The following is a 19,866-nucleotide window of genomic DNA, read 5'->3' as shown; positions in this document are numbered from 1 at the left end:
ATGGAGCGACACCGCGGCGAGGCGAAGTCCTCGCCGGCCATTCCGTGGGCCGTGGGTTCGAGTCCCGACTGTGAACGCACGGCATGGGTGGCTTTAATCATAATTTGTCTAGGTATTTAATCTGCTGTCTGATTCTGTCGGAATTTGAGAAATATTCATTGTTATTTGCCTTTCTTGTTACGTGGTACTAGTGGAAAACTTACGGTATCATCCGGAGCTGTTAATGGTACGTATATATAAATTAAACCCTTCTCAGCATTTATCTTTGCCTCAAAAATAAAAGTTATACTATCCAGAAAATAAACGTAAATATTTCATGTACAAGATAAAAGCTGATGTTGAAAATGGTCTCCTCTATGTACTCCGAAAATGTAAAAATATATAACGAAAAAAGTTTTTAACAAGTAATAACTCGGCTCAAAGATCAGTCGAGCGGGAGAGATAATTCTTCTTAAGCTACGAAAAGGAAAAATAGTGATGGTCGGCAGCAACGTTTTTCGTTGAGGTAGTGAGTAATACCCATAAGCACGGCTACGCAGCGGATCCATTTCAAGCGTGCCATTCACTCGTGCGTTCCATCCGCGACGAGATGGGGACAACTGTTTGCCATCGCTTGGCGTTCCGTCGCGGGGGCGCGGGCATTCGCCCGTCTGCTTCGAAGGCGATTGCACAAGTGCTTCCTCCGAGAGTAGGGAACCCACCCGCTGTCCTCCTCGTCATCTGTATTCTTTTCCCATCGCAGCCGACGCGACGACGCAGCCTTTGGCAATACTAGGTGCGACGCGAGGTAAGGACCCATTTTCAAGCATGCGAGGGAGGGGACTAAAAATACATGCTGCATGGTGACTTTTCGGCTCGTAAGTGGGCGAAGGCAAGGGTGTTTTTTCTTTTTTTGGTCTGAGTTGATTTTGCAATTTTCACCCGACGCGAAAATCCTGTGTCAGGTGGTAGTTTTTGGCTCGTGTACCATTCATTTGCTACCTTTTTTGTCTTGTGAAGCCTCTCTACGATTTCTTTAAAACTTAAAGAAATTATATTTTTTGTGTCGTTGACATGGAATATTTTTTAACATGATGCTTGTTTTCAGAGCAGAATAAGACATATCATTTCTTTGCTCTTGTATGTTATCCTAGAGCAGGCGTCTCCAAACTTTTCAAATTAAGGGCCACATTATATATTTCTCACATTTATTTGGGTCGAAGGAATAAGATATTAAAAATACAAATCAGTTCCATTAATTTAATATCCTCATAAATTAGAGTATAATATTGGAAAATTAAACAAAAAATATCTTGTTGGAAAAGGTCATGGTAAACTAAATAGATTCCTGCCTTTAATTTTATGCAGACAAATTCGTGTGACGAATTATACCATCGCGAAGGTCGTTTTGACCTCAAAATTTTATTAAAACTAGGTTCCAGATTGTGAGCCAATTGTAAGAATTGATTTCAAATGATCATCAGACAAATTTTCTCGATAGTTAGATTTCACATACTTCATTTTGGAAAATGCTTGGACACGCAAGTATGTTGTACCAAAAATGTACACAAAACTACAAGCAAACTATATAAATTTTTGGAATACCCACGGAGATTTTTTGGCGGGCCTTACGTGGCCCGTGGGCCATAGTTTGAACACCTCTGTCATAGAGCATTATAAACATTGATTCATTCATTATATTGGCGAGTTAACCTTAGTTAGTGTAGATTTACACCTGGCTACTCAAACACATATGCATTAAATTAACTAAACACATATACCTTTATAATTCATTTTCGGGAATACGTCTGCGTGCTATTAATATTTAACTCAACGTTTCGTTCCACTTACTGGGAACGTCGTCAGGAGTAGTTTCTCCTGACGACGTTCCCAGTAAGTGGAACGAAACGTTGAGTTAAATATTAATAGCACGCAGACGTATTCCCGAAAATGAATTATAATAGTGCATCTAATCGCTGCGAAAACCTTAAAACTAAAACATATACCTTTATTTCAACCCAGCATTCGCTTCCCTATCACCTCGAAAGTTCGGTATTCAATTCTGGATTCTTTTTACCGAGATTTGTAGTGTAAATCGATGTAATCCTTGAATGTGGCTGATTTCATCTATCCATGTTGACTAATTTCGAAATTCCTCATTAAATGCTTCATATGAGCCGTCCTTGGGCAACTGTCCTTCTTTAATTACTTCAATTCGTTCATTTGCGTTAGTATCATTGAAAGGAATACATTATTCAACGAAGTAACCCCAGAATATCCGAAGGCAGGTGACTCATGGTCAAGACAAATGATTTTTCTTCTTTGGAATTTTTGCACTTGGATGAAATACTCTTTGTAAGGTTAACTTTTGATGTTTAATGGTCGCGACCAGGGTTCGAAGCGTAGCGCACTATATCTTCTGGTTATTTTCACCTGAACTATGTTACAAATCCCATGTCGTACCCATACATCTGGAGTGAACTTTGTGAAGTATTCCTTTTATATTCCATTATGGAAAATTTCAGACTATTGAAGCCGTAAAAGCTGCTACTGTATAAAGTAGGAGTTTCAAGCGGTTTGGGTGTTAAAGTTCTCAAATAGCTATTATAGCCAATGCATGAATGATATGACAGCTTCACAAGTTTAGCGAAGATTTCTATTTTCTTCCACCATGTCTAGGCCTCTGTAGATATTAATTTTGAGTCTCGACCTCTTTAGTTCCAATTTGTTGGAGAGGAAAGAAGAGAATATGATTTTTTTTAGATAGAACGAAAGGGAGTAGGCCTTATTGTGAATTGAAGAGAGACGTACATCAAGGAAGGTGAGGCTGCCAGAATACTTTTTAAATAATCAATGGAAACCTATCTTAATCGGTAAAATACTTGAATAACAATATTCATTGGCTCAATTATTGATCGTTTGTGAACAGTTCAGATGGAACAATCGGCGTCTCCCGCAAACAAAACGCCCAGACGCTGCCGCTATCGAATTTAAACTGCCGGTGCACACGTGTAGTATATCTCATCTAGGCTGCCAGTATTTAATTTTCCTCTTTCAACCTCATCGATAGAGGAGGCCCAATTCCATCCTTTAAAAAGCTCATTTCTGTTGCCACTCCGATCGCATTTTTATCGGTTTTCAAAAATGCCCGCGGCGCGGTGAAGACAATTCAATCCACTTTTTCCAATATTTTGCAGTGTAGTATTTTAAATTATGAGGAATAGCATTGAAGAGTTATGAATTTTTTACATCACGTCATCATGAATGTAAATATCGGTTTACACCCCTAATTATACCTTATTTATTCGTGAAACTCGGATCAATTTATGCGTCAGCGACGTGAGTGGCGACTTCTGTAAACCCGTTTTGATGCGCGGTGATTGGTAACACATTTAGATGCCTACGGGTCCACTTTTGTAATATTCATGGTTTCACCATTCCGTGTGCCATCGAATATCCGTGTGTACGCCCACTAATTACCGATTTAGTCGGTGGATCTTTGCCAACGTTCCATCTTGAAGATCCATTTTCCGAACAGGAGCCACGGAGGCAATTTTCATTCCGTTACTGTCGGAATGCCATCTTTTTCTTCGCCATTTAAGGCTCGCGAAAAACACTCCAACCCATATACGTCGACTGCCGTATGTCTCCCATGCTATCTTCACCGCGTTAATCTTCGAGCGTGCGAAGTTGACAGAGTGGAAGGAGGAGTGTCTGACAGTGCGGTCCATTCTGCCCCATTATACCTCCTCTCCTCGGTGACTTCGACGTGCCAGTGGGGCAAGGTCGGAGGAGGGCGACAAATGGGACAGGAACCGCCATGACGCGAGGTGAAACAAAAGAAGATCGTTGCATAATTCAAACGATAGGGGCGCTTTCGGAAGCATGTCACACTCGCTCCTGGTCGAGTCTCGTCGTCTTCTTTTTCCAATTGCTCCACTCCCCACCTGCCCGGTGACGAACAATTCTCTATAAACCACAACTAGTTTCTATGTGCCTTAGACTACCTGCTTCCGAAATTTCTCATCCCTACCGTAGCCCCGGTAATGCGCCATGTATAATTTTACCGAAGAATATATGTATACAAGTGGGATCAAGGTGGCTGCGCAGTAGCCAAAAGCTGAGGCAGACATTAAGACCCCAAATTCAGAATTACTCCTCCTTCGTGAGCCTGAACTCGAGAGAAAATTTAATTTACAGTAGAAATGAACATGTTAAATATCAATATAGTCAATATTAGCGAATGTGACCTAGAATGTTACATTTCAATCTTGATCACATGCGCTGAAACTGGTTATTCCTATTGCTCATATTTACTTTTAGACTCGTTATAAGACTACGAGATCGTAGTTTTTTTATAGAACCATAATTTTGTGTTTATTCGCAAATTCGGAATTAGGAATTTATCCGTAAATTCGGAATTTACTCATAATTTTCTAAATGTTGGAAAATGTCCAGCAATGTTATGCTATATATCTATATCGTCTGTTTATCTATCAGCCGCGTTCCTAGGCTGGGTATGGAGCGTTGACGGAGAGGAAACAATCTTCCGCGCCAGTGGCGTAATTTTGAGGGCTATGAGGGGATGTATCCCCCTCCCCCCTAAGCCTAAGATAAAAAAAAAACTATTTAAAAATCTTGTCTGGCTTTGATATATAATAACTGCATCTGCTTAAAGTTAAATATTAAGTGCCAAAATGATGTAAAATGCGTTTTCAGGTATACTATTTTTCAAAATTTTCCCTGAAATTAGTGAGGGGTAGACCCCATTAATCCGCCTCATCCCCTTTAGCATATTCATAGTTACGCCACTTACACGCTAAAATTATTCACTGGCGAGGATAAACAAGTGCTCGGCAATCTTGTTCTCATTAGTGGCCTCCTAATATATGCAATAATTCTATCAGCTCTTTACTCTTGGCCCTATCTCCTAAACATTTCGGTGGTGTTCGAACTCCGTGACACCCATGCCGCTGCAACCTTCGACTTAGGTGATCAGTGGTCCTAAGGCTGCTATTGCCTTAAGGGTCCTATTCCTAAGGCTGAGGACCATGGCCAATGACTTGGCCATGTGCGTTAGGAGGAGATGTTGGGATGCGGATGGTGATGGATCGAGAGATTTGGTCTTAGGGGATCAGAATTGCTAAGGCTGAGGACCATGGCCAATGACTTGGCCATGTGCGTTAGGAGGAGATGTTGGGATGCGGATGGTGATGGATCGAGAGATTTGGTGTTGGGATGAAGAGAGCTTGTCGGGCGATTTGTATATGTGGCTGGTCCGTAAGCGGCGTGCGTGGAAGGTGTTGAAAAGCTTGTTGAAACATTAGGCTTGCCGGAGATTATGTATTTTTTTCGCAGACTCTGTAGAGAGAAATGATGTTTTTTGAGTAGCTTGAATCGTAGGGAACCCTTAATTACGTATATCTGCCAACCATATCGGTAGCAGGTATATGTTACCAAACGTGACCAAAATTAAAATCATCCTAAGGCATTTATATTCATATACATCAAATTGGTCTATAAGCTTTCTTAATTAAACCATTTATATTTGAAGTTCTTTTCAGCGTTGTAACGCGTAGCTTACCTGACTTAAAATCGGGAATTCCGGATTCGCACCTCGGCCGAGCCAAATTTTTCAATAATAAATTTCATCCATGCTGTAAAGACATACATTTGAATAATACGTAAGTAACTTAATGGTTTTGATGAAATGTTATTTACGGAAAATACTCACGGATTTGAATGCATTCCTGTTTGACCAGCGAATGAAAATGATGTGAAATGCATTTAAAATGCTTTATAAGTACAGGAGAGGGAGAAAAGTGAAGTTGAATATTGGAGTAGCTGAAATCAGATACTTAAAATGTGGCCACTCCCATGTTCAACTTATATATATTCAATTCCGTATAATGTGTTGTTTTTAGCTCGTATTTTCCCCGTAGTATTAAATTATTTATTCGCTTAAGAGCGATATATTTGGATGTATGGTTTAATTGAGATTTTTTTTCATTTCAGGTAAGACGATGGCATGCAGTTGATACCTACAAGTGTGTTCAGTATGTAAGTAAGGAAACGTCCATCTTCTTTCATACCCAATGAAATGAACGCACCTTTGATTGCTAATCATACGTATTTAAGTATTGCCGAGCTTGATCGCATTATTAGAATGTTTAACACCTGAGAAGAATATATTGACAAATTTCTGTGAAGCGTGAGCATCAAGTTCTGTTTATTTATTAATGATCGAATCTCATTAATTTTCGCAAAACGCTATTTGTGGCTGAAGAATTTTCTCTGTAATGCACCCATTTGTATGTAACTACGCTCACGGGTTTATTTTGTTATTCCAAGGATGAGAGCGAAAGAAATACATCTCACCGGGTAACGTTAATTGATATTCAATGTATCAACATGCAGTCGTTTGGAGCATGTTTTAAATTCAAATATGAATAAAAATATCAATATGAGTAATAAAAATAAAAATATGAATAAACACAATGAATATATAATACGTAAATTATGCTTTAAGATGAAGAAATATTTAGGATCATTAACGGTTAAATTGACCAAAAAACGCTTTTAAAATCATTTTTGCTGATTTCACGGGCCAATAATGAGTCAAATTGTGTTTTAGTATGGAAAAATTGTACGAGAAATTTTTTTTAAATCCACTGCTTCAAGATTTCCCAGTTACTGATTATTTACCGCACCATTTTGCATGAACCCAGTTTTAATCGGACGTAGTTATGAACATGGGCTCTCAGAGACGAGCCATTAGGTATCGCGTCCTAACTTATTATTAAACCAGGGCAGTTAACAGTAAAAACGAGATGAAATCTTCTTTTTAGGAGACTTATGTTGGTGAGGAAAGAGGGTCCGCTAAATCTTGGAATCATGGGAAAAGTTCCATTCATTAACTTTGCAACTGTTTGGAGAGACGGAAGTTTCCTCGGCTGCGTGGGACCTACGGGGAAAAGATTAAGACGGAAGATTAGGCGAGAGAATGCGAAAGGCGGAAGAAAGGATGGTAAGGAAGTGACGTGGAAATGTGATGCAAGATTAGAGTTGGATATCATAAATGGAATAATTCTCGAGGGAAGTGGGTGAGTGGGGATTGATATCCATCGTTGCAATCTTTTGAGAAAGCGGTCATTTTTTTCCTCCATAAAGTGTGCTGGATGTACTCGCTCTGTGGTTAAAGTCGTCACTTAATCCAGTGAATCACATATTCTCATTTTAATTGATTGGTACATGCAGATGCTCGTTATGAAGTCAAATATCTGAGTGTTATGGTACATAAAACCTGTCCATGATAAAAACTACGTATGAAAATTTCCACACTTTAATACAAAACTCAACTACCGACAATGGTTTCAACATGTCATTTTCAAGGTTTTATTTCATTAATTATCAGCATACAACGTCATTTTCACCTTGAAAATGGCATAATATGTTCAAAACATGGTCAGTAGTTGAGTTTTCTACTAATGTGTCGAAATTACCATTTTTAGTTTTATCATAATTATACATCAAACATCCACCAAGTCATGCCTGAAACGATTTGATACGTTCCAACCTGTCGTCTCGAACGTATGCAAGAAATATTTGGGGCAGATCCGTATTTTCGTCAATTGCATTGTGGTCGACATTTCGCGCATTGATCAAGTGTTTATTATTCGAGCTCAAATATATTTTCTCCCCTTTCTATAGCAATATCAAAACGTGAAAAAGAGGTGCTATTTTGCTCTCGTCGGTTCAGTCAATCAGGCCGCACCTCGAATGCGCAAGAAACAAACACATGGGCTCCGTCTCGAAAAGAGTTAATCCGCGACATGAATAAAATGCAAAAGAGAACGGCGCGATTCGTAAAAAAAACTTCCTTTAGCGAACAGAATACGTTACTAAGTTTTTCCTTGAATCATGTTGGGATCATCTAGAAACTCGTTGACTACGGGTTAGGCTTAGCTTGTTAGGGCATATAAGAACATGCATGTATCACAGTGACACTTAAGCATCATTTCCGACCCGCAATATTCAGGTCCAACCGGAACGATAAAAAAGAGAAATGTTTCCCCGAGCAGAAATAAGGATTTAATAGATCTTGGGACTAGGCAAAACTCAGGCAGTCTGATCTCTTGCAACGGGCGCTTAAATGTTTTAGTGATTTTGTATGGTATAAGGGGTGGTGTCCTAACACCTCCTTCGCCACACGCCGATTGAGGCGGCTTGCTGGGTAGCGGATAGATGTTGACAGCCACAGTATTTCGCGAATAAATCAAGGGTATATTATTTATCATGAAAACATTTCAACTTCAGCTTCGTATCGAAATATTTGACGACCAAATGCAACATATCAACCATATCATTCTATAATCATTCACTAAGTGGCAGTGATACCTCTGATCCGATTATTTTTTGAGTAGTAGTAATTATGAATTCCTATTAATTCGAGTTATAGTTTTAAATTATTTTGCAATTTCGATTTGGCCTAATTATCTAGCCGAGAGGTCAACTAAGAAGGCCTCCATGTGGACTTCGAAAGCATGCCGTATAGCTCGCACGGCTACCAGCGAATTGCATTTACACCTTTGGAAACTTATTGAAAGAGTGTATCGAGTAAGTTTTTTACCTATTAATTTCTTCATGCATGCATCTCGTTATTATATAGATATTCACATCCCAGGTATTATATCCTACAAATGACTGGCTGTCAAACTTTTATTTAGTATATCCGTTTGTTTCAGTTGAAACCGATGTGAAAAAGCTTGAGCAGCGTGGGTCAAACTACTTTATGTCCCTTTTTTCAATTAAAACATTTGAAACCATTTTTGGAATGAATATGAAAGTGAACTCCTGATAAATTATCTCAGGGCAGTGAGAAACCGGCTATAGTTATGATAAAAGTAGGTAATTGGTCTGAAAATAGAGCCCTAGGCCAGATATGTGTTCTGAAGGGAGGAAAAGACTAGCCGCTTGGCTCGTAAATTAAAGTTTGGAGGCCATAGGTGAAATATACGTCGCGTCGTAGCTATCAGCAAGTAGTTATAGCACGCGTTGAAGAGACTGCAGGCATGCAAGAGTTGTCGGTTAAATTACTGATTTGGGTGATATATGACCATGCAGCGTAATGCGACCGGCTTGATGCTATGCAAAGGAGGTTACGCAGGCCATTATCCGTGTTATTCCTGTCTTCGCTGCGTACGTGCGCTAGTTTCATGATAAGCTTTCCAGTATTTTTTGATCAGACGCTCTGAAAACTACTAAAGTTATTCGCGGGTTACGTTTTCTGCATCAAAAATTAAACGCCGCTTTGAGCGTGTGACTATATTAGGGAAAATTCGCGTCCTGAATTCCAGCATCAATTTTCGGTATCAACGTTGTTACTTGCTTGAAAATTAATTGCCTATGGAGAGAAAAGAGTGTCGATAAATTATAACCAAAACTTAATAAATTTATTGCATTGTAAGGTAGCATCCCTTCAATTATTTCTGAGGAGATATCTTTTTTCATAAATATATGATCATCACATGTATTTAATGAGGTGAATGTAAATGTTATAGTCTTTTTGAGGAAGTATTTATTTCCTATGGACAAATATTGCTTTTAACAATAACACGGTATTTTAATCTGCATGGATTGATTGAGCAGTAAAATCAATGTTATTAGCATGATTGGTATTGTGCTTTTCTCATGTGAGGAACAACGAGGAATTCCTCCTATGTACATTTGATGAATTAAATCGAGATAACAGCTTTCAAAATAATGTGCGATGCATCCACCGACTTGGATTGAATAAGCAGTATCATCAAATTTTATCAAAATGAAATTTTATTTTATTATTCCCATAAACAACCATTTTAAGAATCTTATTTCAATAATGATACAATTTTAAGAGAATTTATAACGTTGTAAGTGGGTTGAAAATTAATCGCTGGAGGAGAGCTGTGTATTCTGATCAATTATTCTTTAAACTTTATTATTCCCTTGCATTGTAAAGTAATTTCCATTCAATAATACAAATTGAGACATTTCAAGAAAGTCTAATGGTAATGTTTCTTACATATTGTGAAGTAAATCGAAAGGTGCAGTTTTTGTGAGAAAGTGTTTACATACTTGCGTACAAAAACTGACTTACAATTGCTATAATGTGCATTCATCTGTCAGCGGTTCCCAACATTTTTTTCCTCTCGTAGCCCTCTCTATATATATATGCAATGTGCACATTTTATTACATAATTTCACTTCTGGTAGGTGAAATTTAAAGTTATCAATAATTGTATAAATAGAAACTTTGTGTTAAATACCCCTGATAATATGTGTACATATCTCCTGGTTAAGATTTACGGCGCGCCACTGTTGACAGGCTTCTCTATTAGGGAACGTAGCGTCCGCCATTACCGATTATTTTCGGCTTAACCCCGACTGGTTTGTCGAGTACCCCCAAGGGGTACGCGTACCACCGGTTAGGAACCACTGACCTATGAGGACCGAAATAATAAGTTTCAAAAAAATTTATATAAATTCGATGGAATTGTGCAATCGAATGAATGATGATTTGAGTGACCGATTCTCATCTTTATTTGAGGAGGCCGCTTAACTGTTGAGCGCGGAAGTAGCCGACTTTCAACCTTCACGGTTCTCAAATCTGACCTTTTCCCCATCTCGTTGATGGATTTCATTCACGTTTGAGCACCTTTTGTAGCGTTTTCTCTTCGCGGCCGTTAAGGGAGACAAACCGAAGCCTCTCATTGATTACGTCTCGCGGATGGCGGCTTACGACTTTTACTACATTTCGGATGGCATCTTGCCATTTACTCCTTCTCATTCCCTGATAATTAGTCCTGCATGGTGATGAAAAATATTCTGGTTATAAAGTACTCAGGTTTCATGAATAACCTGCATATAATATTTTAATCAAGTATGATAAGACGTAATAGACAAATAAGTATTACATATAAATGACGGAAAGAGGGATGCGAGTGGCATAAGTGAGATTATTTGATGGAGAATCCGTCCCCGATCCAAACCAACTTTCGGTTTGAAATACTGAGTGAATATTATAATCCACTGATAGCCAAGTCAAATGATCAAATCTAATAAAGGGTGTAAACTCGCGCAGATTTTGCGACGGTTTCGCTCGTTCGTGATCACGTGCGTGCTTGACGGTGGATAAGTGGTTTTTCAACTATGATTTCTTGAATCTAACGAGCGAGCCGACTCTTCAAAAGTGTGCCCTCTTCATTGAAAATGCGGCTGGGAAGGTTGCGCGTGGAAAAGTCCTACCGCTTCCCCGAAGGATTCATTAGTGGGAGAGGGTCGTCATAATTTATTTCGCTAATGAGCCGAATGAATCGTTTCCTGAGAACCACTGTAACTGGGGTAGACTTTGATTAATTCTCTTTTCGTCCGAGGTAATGCCTAAAGAAGAGTGGGGAAACTTAAAAAAAAATATTTTCAATAAATATGAGCATTTATTCAACGAAAAGTAGGGTACCTGAAAGGTAACCGTGCTCATTAGCAGTTAACTTTTCAAGTGATGATCATTTTTATCTATCAAGTACATTTTTAAAAGGAACTAGATTCAGATCAAAGTAAATATCAATTAACCTTCGTAAAATAATTGAAAATGTTTCATTCACTTCCAATCCAGGTCCATCCAATTCCAGGTCAATGCACCAATTTCTACAGGATTGTGTAGAGCTTTGCAAAAATTTCAAATTGACAAATATTTCTATTAATTGATATATATTATTTTTAATGTTCACCATCTCCAAATATCTTTTCAATATCGATAGTTGCGAAGCCGTGCGCATTTAAATCATAAAACGGAGAATATTATCGGCCAAAATTGAGTGGGAATTTACCTTGCGAAAGTGATAGTTACTTTCATAGTACAGTGAATAGAATATTGATATAGGTTAAATTTTGTTTTAAGAAATGCTCAGTTGTGAAATTAATGCCGATAGGTCAATTAATATTTCTGGAAACTTCGATTATTTACCAACTCAGTCCTCATCAATGCGTGGGTGAGCTTCTCTACATTCAAAAATGAGATAATTAAAATTAGTGGGAAGATCCTGGTTTGAGTGAGGATCGAGTCCAATATTTGTTTTACATATTTGATATCTGTTTTTTTTCTAAAAATCACTCCTTAAAAGTAGGGTAGGGGGAGAAATACGGCGATATATATTAAGTTATGAAGTTGATGCGTTCCATTAATACCTTCTTGAGCTAATGACTATCCACTCAAATGACGTATCCCTGATCCTTTAAATATGTACATGGACCACAAGTTTCTTTAGAAAGTTAGGATTACCACCAGGTTTATTTTCCTTTTCTAAACTTATTTGTTATACGGTTATGATCTAATGACCTATAAACTATTCCACTAATTGGCCTTGATAATCTGGTAGAACTTATAATCATAAATTATGGTATAGAGTTTCTTGCTGGAGGAATAATATGATGCTAATTGATAAAATTGATCCAATAATCTATACATATTGATTTTGAGAGTGTGTTATGTAGTAATCCTTTCTTCAGAAGAAATTCTTATGATATTTACGAAGCAATGGGGTTCGTAATTTCAAACTGAAACGCTATTGTAATAAGAATTAAAGTACCGAGGTGTCTTCCGTTTCCGAAGAGAAAAAAATCCATTTTGAAGTACATGGCCGCTCGTGACAGTCATCTACTTCTGACGTATACTAGAAACATCATCAATCAATTACAGTTAGCTGTCGTTATGCTTTGTGGGTGGAAGAAATCCATAAAAGATTGCTGATCCTGTCCGCTAAAAAATGACTAATCCATCAGGAAGACCGATCCCATTAATATCTGTAGCTGCTCACCATCATGGTCCCTCAATATATCACATATTTATACCATTGTACGATATGTATTACGTCCGGATACCTAGAAGAGAATCTGGGACTCGAATACTTGCCAGGGTAGGTACTTGTAGTAGCGGATATACGGTGGGATGAGGGTCCAATAGTCTCCTATTCGGCCGAAACAAGGAAAAATAATGATTAAAACGAAAATTTTGGAGGGTATCTCGTGGTCAAATTATTAAGTAATATTTCGCGGCTTAATTACCGACTGTAACGAATTAAAATGTAGTTTAGTTATAAACTATGTCTATTTTGACACCTTACAATTGGGAACGATACTTGCGAAGCCAGGCAAATTATAACGACTGTGCGTAATAGTGCAGCGGTAGCCGCTGATTTTACCGAGTTATTCAATTGCACACAAGGGGTTATAAAAAAATAAAATTATGCTTCAAAGAAATCTGTATAATTTGCACTTTAGAATTAACATTTCGGAAGAGATCCCTAAGACTTTCTTCGGCTGGTGATTAGTTCCTAAGGCCGTTTGGTTTAAACCTGGATCTGCAACCTGGCCTGGACTGGAGTTTCATCTGGGTATTCAAATACCTGACACGAATACATATACTATCATGATGGTAGAGAGAGTGATCATTGCGTCTTGGGACTGCTAGCCGTAACCTACGTCGTTTAATTAAGCGAGCCAGTAACTATCAATCGGTAACAAACGCTGCCTCACGGAATTATGGGGTTTAGTTATTACAAGATGTTTAAGAAATGTTTCCCTCTTTCTATTGTGGCGGCGCATAGTCGACTTTGCACAGAATGGAGAATCTAAATGCGTAATATTGACACGTCTTGGGCGCATAATGAAATGGAAAAAATTGATAATACAACATAAATTTAATACTGTACGACGTGCACGTGTGTTACGACGTACCATTTCATCATCTGGTAAACCTAGATTTTACAGTTCCTAGGTCGTACAGTATTAATTTATGTGTAATTATTAAGTTATTTTTTGCATTTCATTATGTCAGGTCGATTTCATGAAGTCAAGAAACAACGAATTATGTCATGGGCACTTTCCAGCAATCCATATTTTTTGTATGTATGATCTTAGGTTTTCCCGGCGTATTAGGTGCAAAAACGTTTATCGGGGTTTCCACCGGTTGATGTCGTCCATGTCTCCCGACGTTTCGAGCAGCACGACGTTTCCGAAATTAATAATTGGATTCGGAAGATCCCCTGAGGATGATCAGCAAGTCGCTGCTCAAAACGTCGGGAGACATGGACGACATCAACCGGTGGAAATCCCGAGAAACTATTCCACACCATATTTTCTGTATATTTGTGTTCAGCACGTTCTAAACTCAACATAATATTATTTGATGTTCTTTTCCAGCTCCGCTAGACCCTAATGGCACGCGTGCCAAATTTTCACCTCATCGAACTCTGCGCTTTATGTCGATAGCAGGCCGATACGGTCTTTTCCACCCTCAATCCTCTCTTCGAACCATTTCAGCTCCATCTACCCAGACGATCAATTCGAGTGCTCCCATTTATTTTGTCACGTGCACGTGCGCATTGGGGAGGAAAAGATACATGCATGGAAAGCACGCGAGCTTCGGTGCAAACCTTTTTAGTTCAGCAGCCCAAGGAAATTAAAGATCACGCACTCCTTTCGCTCCACCAGTCTTTTTCGGTGACATATTAGGTTTAAAATTTACGCCATCCTCTTGAAATTTAAAGTGAAAAGAAAGTAGACAATTTTCAGAATTTGCCTCTATATATAATTCCAACACTGTACTTTGGCATTCTCAAATGCCAATTTTTTTATATTTGAGATACGGGAAAATGTTGAAAATGTTCTTAAGCTATACAGTGCCGGCCTCGGTGGCGGCGGGGTAAAGTCCTCGCCTGCCAAACTAAAGGTCGCGGGTTAGAGTCCCGCCAGGGTAAGTTAACCTTATCCAGGGCATGGCTATATATACCTGTTAGATTGTTGAAATGTTATCGAAAACCCCGATTTAAAGGCCGAATGGTGCTGTTTTCGGAGGTATGGAAATAAATAAACAATAATAAAAAATAAACAATCAGACAAACATATTTAGGAATTTTCATGAATATCCTATTCCATACTTTCTTAATAGAATCTAGTGGCTTGCACAGATTTTATCATTGAGGGGGCTCTGCTCTGTGTAAGATTAGGTTAACGCATTTTAAGTGCGCCCCATTATATTTCGTATTTAAATATGCAAGGATTAAAATATTAACGACCGAGTATCACTGCATGTCGCAGCCATACCCAGGCGCCTGCAAAAATGTGAAATTTTCAATATTTTGGAAAATTTTACGCCCTGAAAGATATCAACTGATTTAAACCAAAGTAAAGCACAATGTTTTGCGGCTCAATTTAAAGACGTTACAAACTCTCACATTACGAAAATATCAAATTTATAAAAATATCGCTCAAATGAAATAAACTTTGACAAAATATTTAAAAATATTTTGTCAAACTATAGTGCTGATGTGCGGCCGGAATATTTCAACATATTAAAAATAAAATTTATTTTGTTTTGTATTTGTAATTCGCAACTTTTTCGCTCTATTATCTACAACTTCGAAATAAAAAAATGAGTTATTTCGGACCATGCTATTGTATACGTCCTCGGTGGAGCCGCAATAGAAACCCCAATTTTCTTTTCTTGTGAAATGTGGGTTGGCAAATGGAGAGAGCGAGCCAGAAAACTGCTGTGCGCAGGTTAAGGATTATGCACACACACCAAAACCACACTCACTGAGGATCCTCGTGGGGGTCTGCAGGGGTGGCAACCCACCGCGCTTGCTCCGTTTCCCGGGTTTGACCTTCCGTTTTTTTTATTCTTTTCTCTCGGATGGAGAAATGGGTGAGATTTGAAGGGAAACCGACCCCCCTCAACCGTGCTCCGAATACCTGCAAATCTCTCCCAGCTTTGAAGAAAAAATATATGAATGCATTTTTAGAGCTCTTAACGCTTTATTCTCGCCCTATCCTCTTTGCTTTCTTCTATCTCAGCAGAGCGTTCCGTTGTACAAACAGTCGGCATTTGTTCAATACTCCTACATATTTTCGCACTTAATGCATTATCACGTAAAAAAATGCATTTGTGGTACGTTTCCCCGCTAAATTATGTTTGGTAAATCTAAATGGATGTTATCGGTTTGATGTTTAATGTACTAATGCTTTTAAAACGCACATGTGTACGAAGAATATTTGCTATAGTTAGTTAGTCATTGACTTTTTACTGTACATATATTCCGTAAAACGTATGCATAAATTAACTCTCTTCAATCCAATTGCTCTTTCAGGTAATCTCAGGAGAATGTACTTCATGAGGAATAATAATGCCGAGAGTAAAAGTGCCTATCACTAGGTGATCTAATGTTTAAACAACTAGAGCCTTTAAACAGAACTTTTATTTCTTTAGCTGGTCAAAAATGATATGCTGGCAAAGGGAGTTGATGTGAAACCGAATAATAAATCTAGGACAATTCAGTTTACGGTACTTAAAGGAATGCTTTCTGCAGCTACAAAAAAATTGAAAATCACTCACGATTTTTGGATTTTAGGACCTTCATAGCTATAGAGTGGAGACATATGTATCTACACAATACTCTGCAGGCTACCTGTTGGGTGTATGGCAGAGGGTGAGTATTTTCCCCCGATATACACTCATCTGTCGGAGCTACCTCAATAACACGTTCAATCATATGGCAGGAGCCTTCCCTCTCCAACTATGTACCATTCATTCCGCTACATACGATAGTATTTAGACCCAGATCGATATTCACCACTAAATGGGGTATTTGCTTCTTATCTATATATCAAACGTTTAGAACCACGAGCATATTACACGGTAACATTAAGTAAAAATGATTAACGAAGTAACTAAAATGTCTAAAGACCGTTTTCAGACGTATGTACGAAGGCGAAGTAAAAATTGCGTCGTGTAAAGCGGTGAATTGCTGGAACGAATACAAGAAGGCATGGATGTGATGGCCAAATAGCCCCTGCTCTAATTCCGAGCTCGCAATCTCACAATTTCAAAAATAATTTCACTGATAAACTGCGCATTGACATGCCCCGTGTAAAACGGCCTTAACGAAATACCAAATTCCGTCGTGTAGCTCCCTGCTCATGTCCATATTTTCTTACTCTTCTATTAATACCATCTATCTGTCTTCTCTTCAGCGTCCCAATGTCGAGAGAGAAGTGCACTATGAGTGTATCATTCCTACCATTGCCTTCCACGTTCTTTTCCTCCCTTCTGTCCCTCCCTCGCCTTTTCCCCTTATCGATTTCTCTGCCTCCCCCTAATAACCCCTCATTCCCCTCATTCCCCTCACCGTACTCTCCCTCCCTTCTCCTGATTCTCCTCTCCCTCCTCCACCCGTCGTGTCGCGGGACGCGCCGCGGCCATCTTGGTGAGCCTTTGCTACGGAGAGGGGCCGTGGTCGGAACAGAGGAGTTCAGTCATTGGTCGCACGGACTTGAGGTCGCGCGCGCTGTGCTATCGTGAAACTCTTAGCGGCGGAGAGTGTGTGTTTGAGTCGGCCGGAAAGCGGGAAAACACCGTTTTGACTCCGCGGGCGTCGAAACCTTATTTCGCGTACGATTGCGGCAGTTTTTCTTTTGTGTTTCATCGCTTTCGAAGAATGAAAGGGGCTATACCAAACTGTTTCTCTGTGTTTGGAATCATCAGGGCTCATTAGAGTGAAGGACCTACTAGAAAGTTTCAGCAGTCTAGTGCTTTGGATTGTGTTTTCGTCCGGATTTGACCCTATGCCCTTTGAGTGTTTGTGTCGTTACCGCTGACCAGATTCTTACATTCACCTTCCCGTGTTCGAAGATAACCCTTCCCTTTCGTCCCTTTTGTTTCCCCTCCCTTAGCTTAATCCTCCCTTCCCCAGCATCCCCTTAAAATCCTCCACCTGCCCTTGAGCAAACTTAGCATACCCCTGACGAGAATATTGGAATTTCTTCCGATAATCCTTGCACGAAGCGGATAAATTAACCCTTTCCTCCTTTGTGTTAACATTTCTGCCTGATCCTATACACTTGTCTCTGATTAAGAGTTGGGAGCAACTAAACCTTGATCCGACGAAGATCATTGCCTTTCCCTGGTAACCCTAAGCTCATGTCATATGTGCTTGTGCTTTAGAAATAATCCCTTGGTGCACATCTTCATCGGTAGACTTGTATAACGGCTTCTTCCCTGAAATTAATGAGAGAAAGTTGGAGTGACGTAAGTTTTTTCCTCATAACATTGTCCCACTCATCTTGATCCAAAATAAGCGCTTCATAGTGTTTCCCAGCCTTTCACATCCCTCTTATCCCCTAATACCTCTACCCCATCATCTACAGTGGAAGACAAGTGATCTGAAGAGAAGAAGAAAGATAACAAGTACGTCTATCTGGTCTATTTCGGTGGTCGTCCACGGGAGACTTATCCCCTATTCCTTTTAATCGTTCTCCATCCTTGTCGGCAATTCATCCGCATCTCCGCTACCCAAGACCGCCGGTGACGGAGAGAGGAGTCTGACGGAACAAAACAAAAACAAAGTGCGCTCCGCACGCCCCCGCCCGGTCCAAGGCGCAGCTATCCCGAGTGTGATCGTGTGTGGTGGTGTGATCGCGCTATCTCGTCCCGTTCGTGACCCCAGACGGTCTTCCAACGTAGGTTTCTTCTTGTGTTCTGTGTACCCCTGTTCTACGGGAGGAGTTTGAACTCGGAGCGACGCTTCTTAGCGTGAGGAATAGGCGGTGACGCCGCGGCCGAAGTGTGAATCGGTGAGTCTTTCGCTTTGTTACTCGATGTAATCGGAAATGGGCGTGATTCCGATTGACGGGACGGGGTAAAAGGAGTGTTTAGTCAAGTTGCACGTGTTACAATCCGCTGCGCAGGTTATATTTGCGATATAAATGCTAATCCGTATGGAAACCGTTCACTATTTGATGACTGTGAAAGCGTGAAGGACTGTGATCTAAGGTTTTGCGTTTTGCGGACTAGACAGCGTTAGATTCGTTTGACGGGATTGACAGGAGTTTTTATCGCGGTACAAGTGTATTGTATTCTTAAGTTCATACCCTCTGCGCATATTTTCCTGGTAGAATTGTTAGTCCGTATGTTATACGCTAGCTGTTTGATAACGATGGCGTAGTCACTCTCCCAAAACGTCAAGGGAATACTGTAATGTAAGAATTAGGGTTTTCATACCGGTCTAGAATGCAGTCGTTAAACGGCCTTACTGAAGAGATTTTATGGTGCAAGTTCATTGTATTCATACACGGTGGGCATGGTTATCTCTTCACGGTGGAAATTTCTGTCCGTATGCCATCTGCTGGAAGGCCAATAGATGAGTACTAGGGGCAAATAAAGCTGGTAAATAGGCAGAAGATCTTCCGGAAACCAAAGGAACTAGCTGGATAAGGGAGGAATTAAGAGATGAAGTCAATCATAGAATTGTTTAACTATGAATGAATAAATGCCATCTGATCATCATTAAACTCAGGTGACTTAGCCATACCGCGAGCTTAAAGAAAATACTTGGGTGTTTAAATTTGCGTTTTCGGAATAGACTGGAAATAAGTATTTTGGTAGGAAACGACGCTTGAAACTGTTATCACCAAATAAGAATTAAAATTAAAAATGCATTCACTTATACGATGATAATATTGGGAAAACTCTTCAGAAAGTAAGAATTTTGGTAAGGTTACGGTGCTAGTGCGTAGATTCGTGAGCTACATTGTATTGACAGGGGCATGCCGTATTGCATGAACGATTTCTTTGATAAAATATTATCCCATCTGGAACTTTTTCTTCGACAGCGATTTCCTAGTCGGACTTTTTAATGATATCAAAACCCGAAAGCTTACTATGAGTTTTATTTAAGTGCGAATGATCTGCAATCTGCATATAGTAAGTAGACGGTTACGATTTCTGATTGTAAGGGCTATTAATGACGATTATAAGGAAGAATAGTGGACTGAAAATAGTCCATTAAGCAATTTTTC

The 19,866-nt window shown here is 39.4% G+C and overlaps 1 protein-coding gene across 4 annotated transcripts in view; it reads left to right on the top strand.

Moving 5' to 3' along the window:
- The window catches only part of LOC124157651 (synaptotagmin 1), a 271,133-nt gene that overhangs the window by 45,133 nt on the left and 206,134 nt on the right, over nt 1-19,866 (top strand). Inside the window, exon 1 of one of the 4 annotated variants that reach the window (XM_046532568.1) lies at nt 17,323-18,642. The exons of the other annotated variants lie outside the window; for them this stretch is intronic. The gene's annotated coding sequence lies outside the window, so the exon portion shown is untranslated. Of the gene's footprint in view, nt 1-17,322; nt 18,643-19,866 lie in introns of those variants that run through there. 4 annotated transcript variants of the gene reach the window in all.

This window comes from Ischnura elegans, chromosome 4, assembly GCF_921293095.1.
Source record: "Ischnura elegans chromosome 4, ioIscEleg1.1, whole genome shotgun sequence".
Taxonomy (NCBI): domain Eukaryota; kingdom Metazoa; phylum Arthropoda; class Insecta; order Odonata; family Coenagrionidae; genus Ischnura; species Ischnura elegans.
The sequence above is the reverse complement of the archived record's forward strand: the minus strand, read 5'-3'. Positions and strand labels throughout refer to the sequence as shown.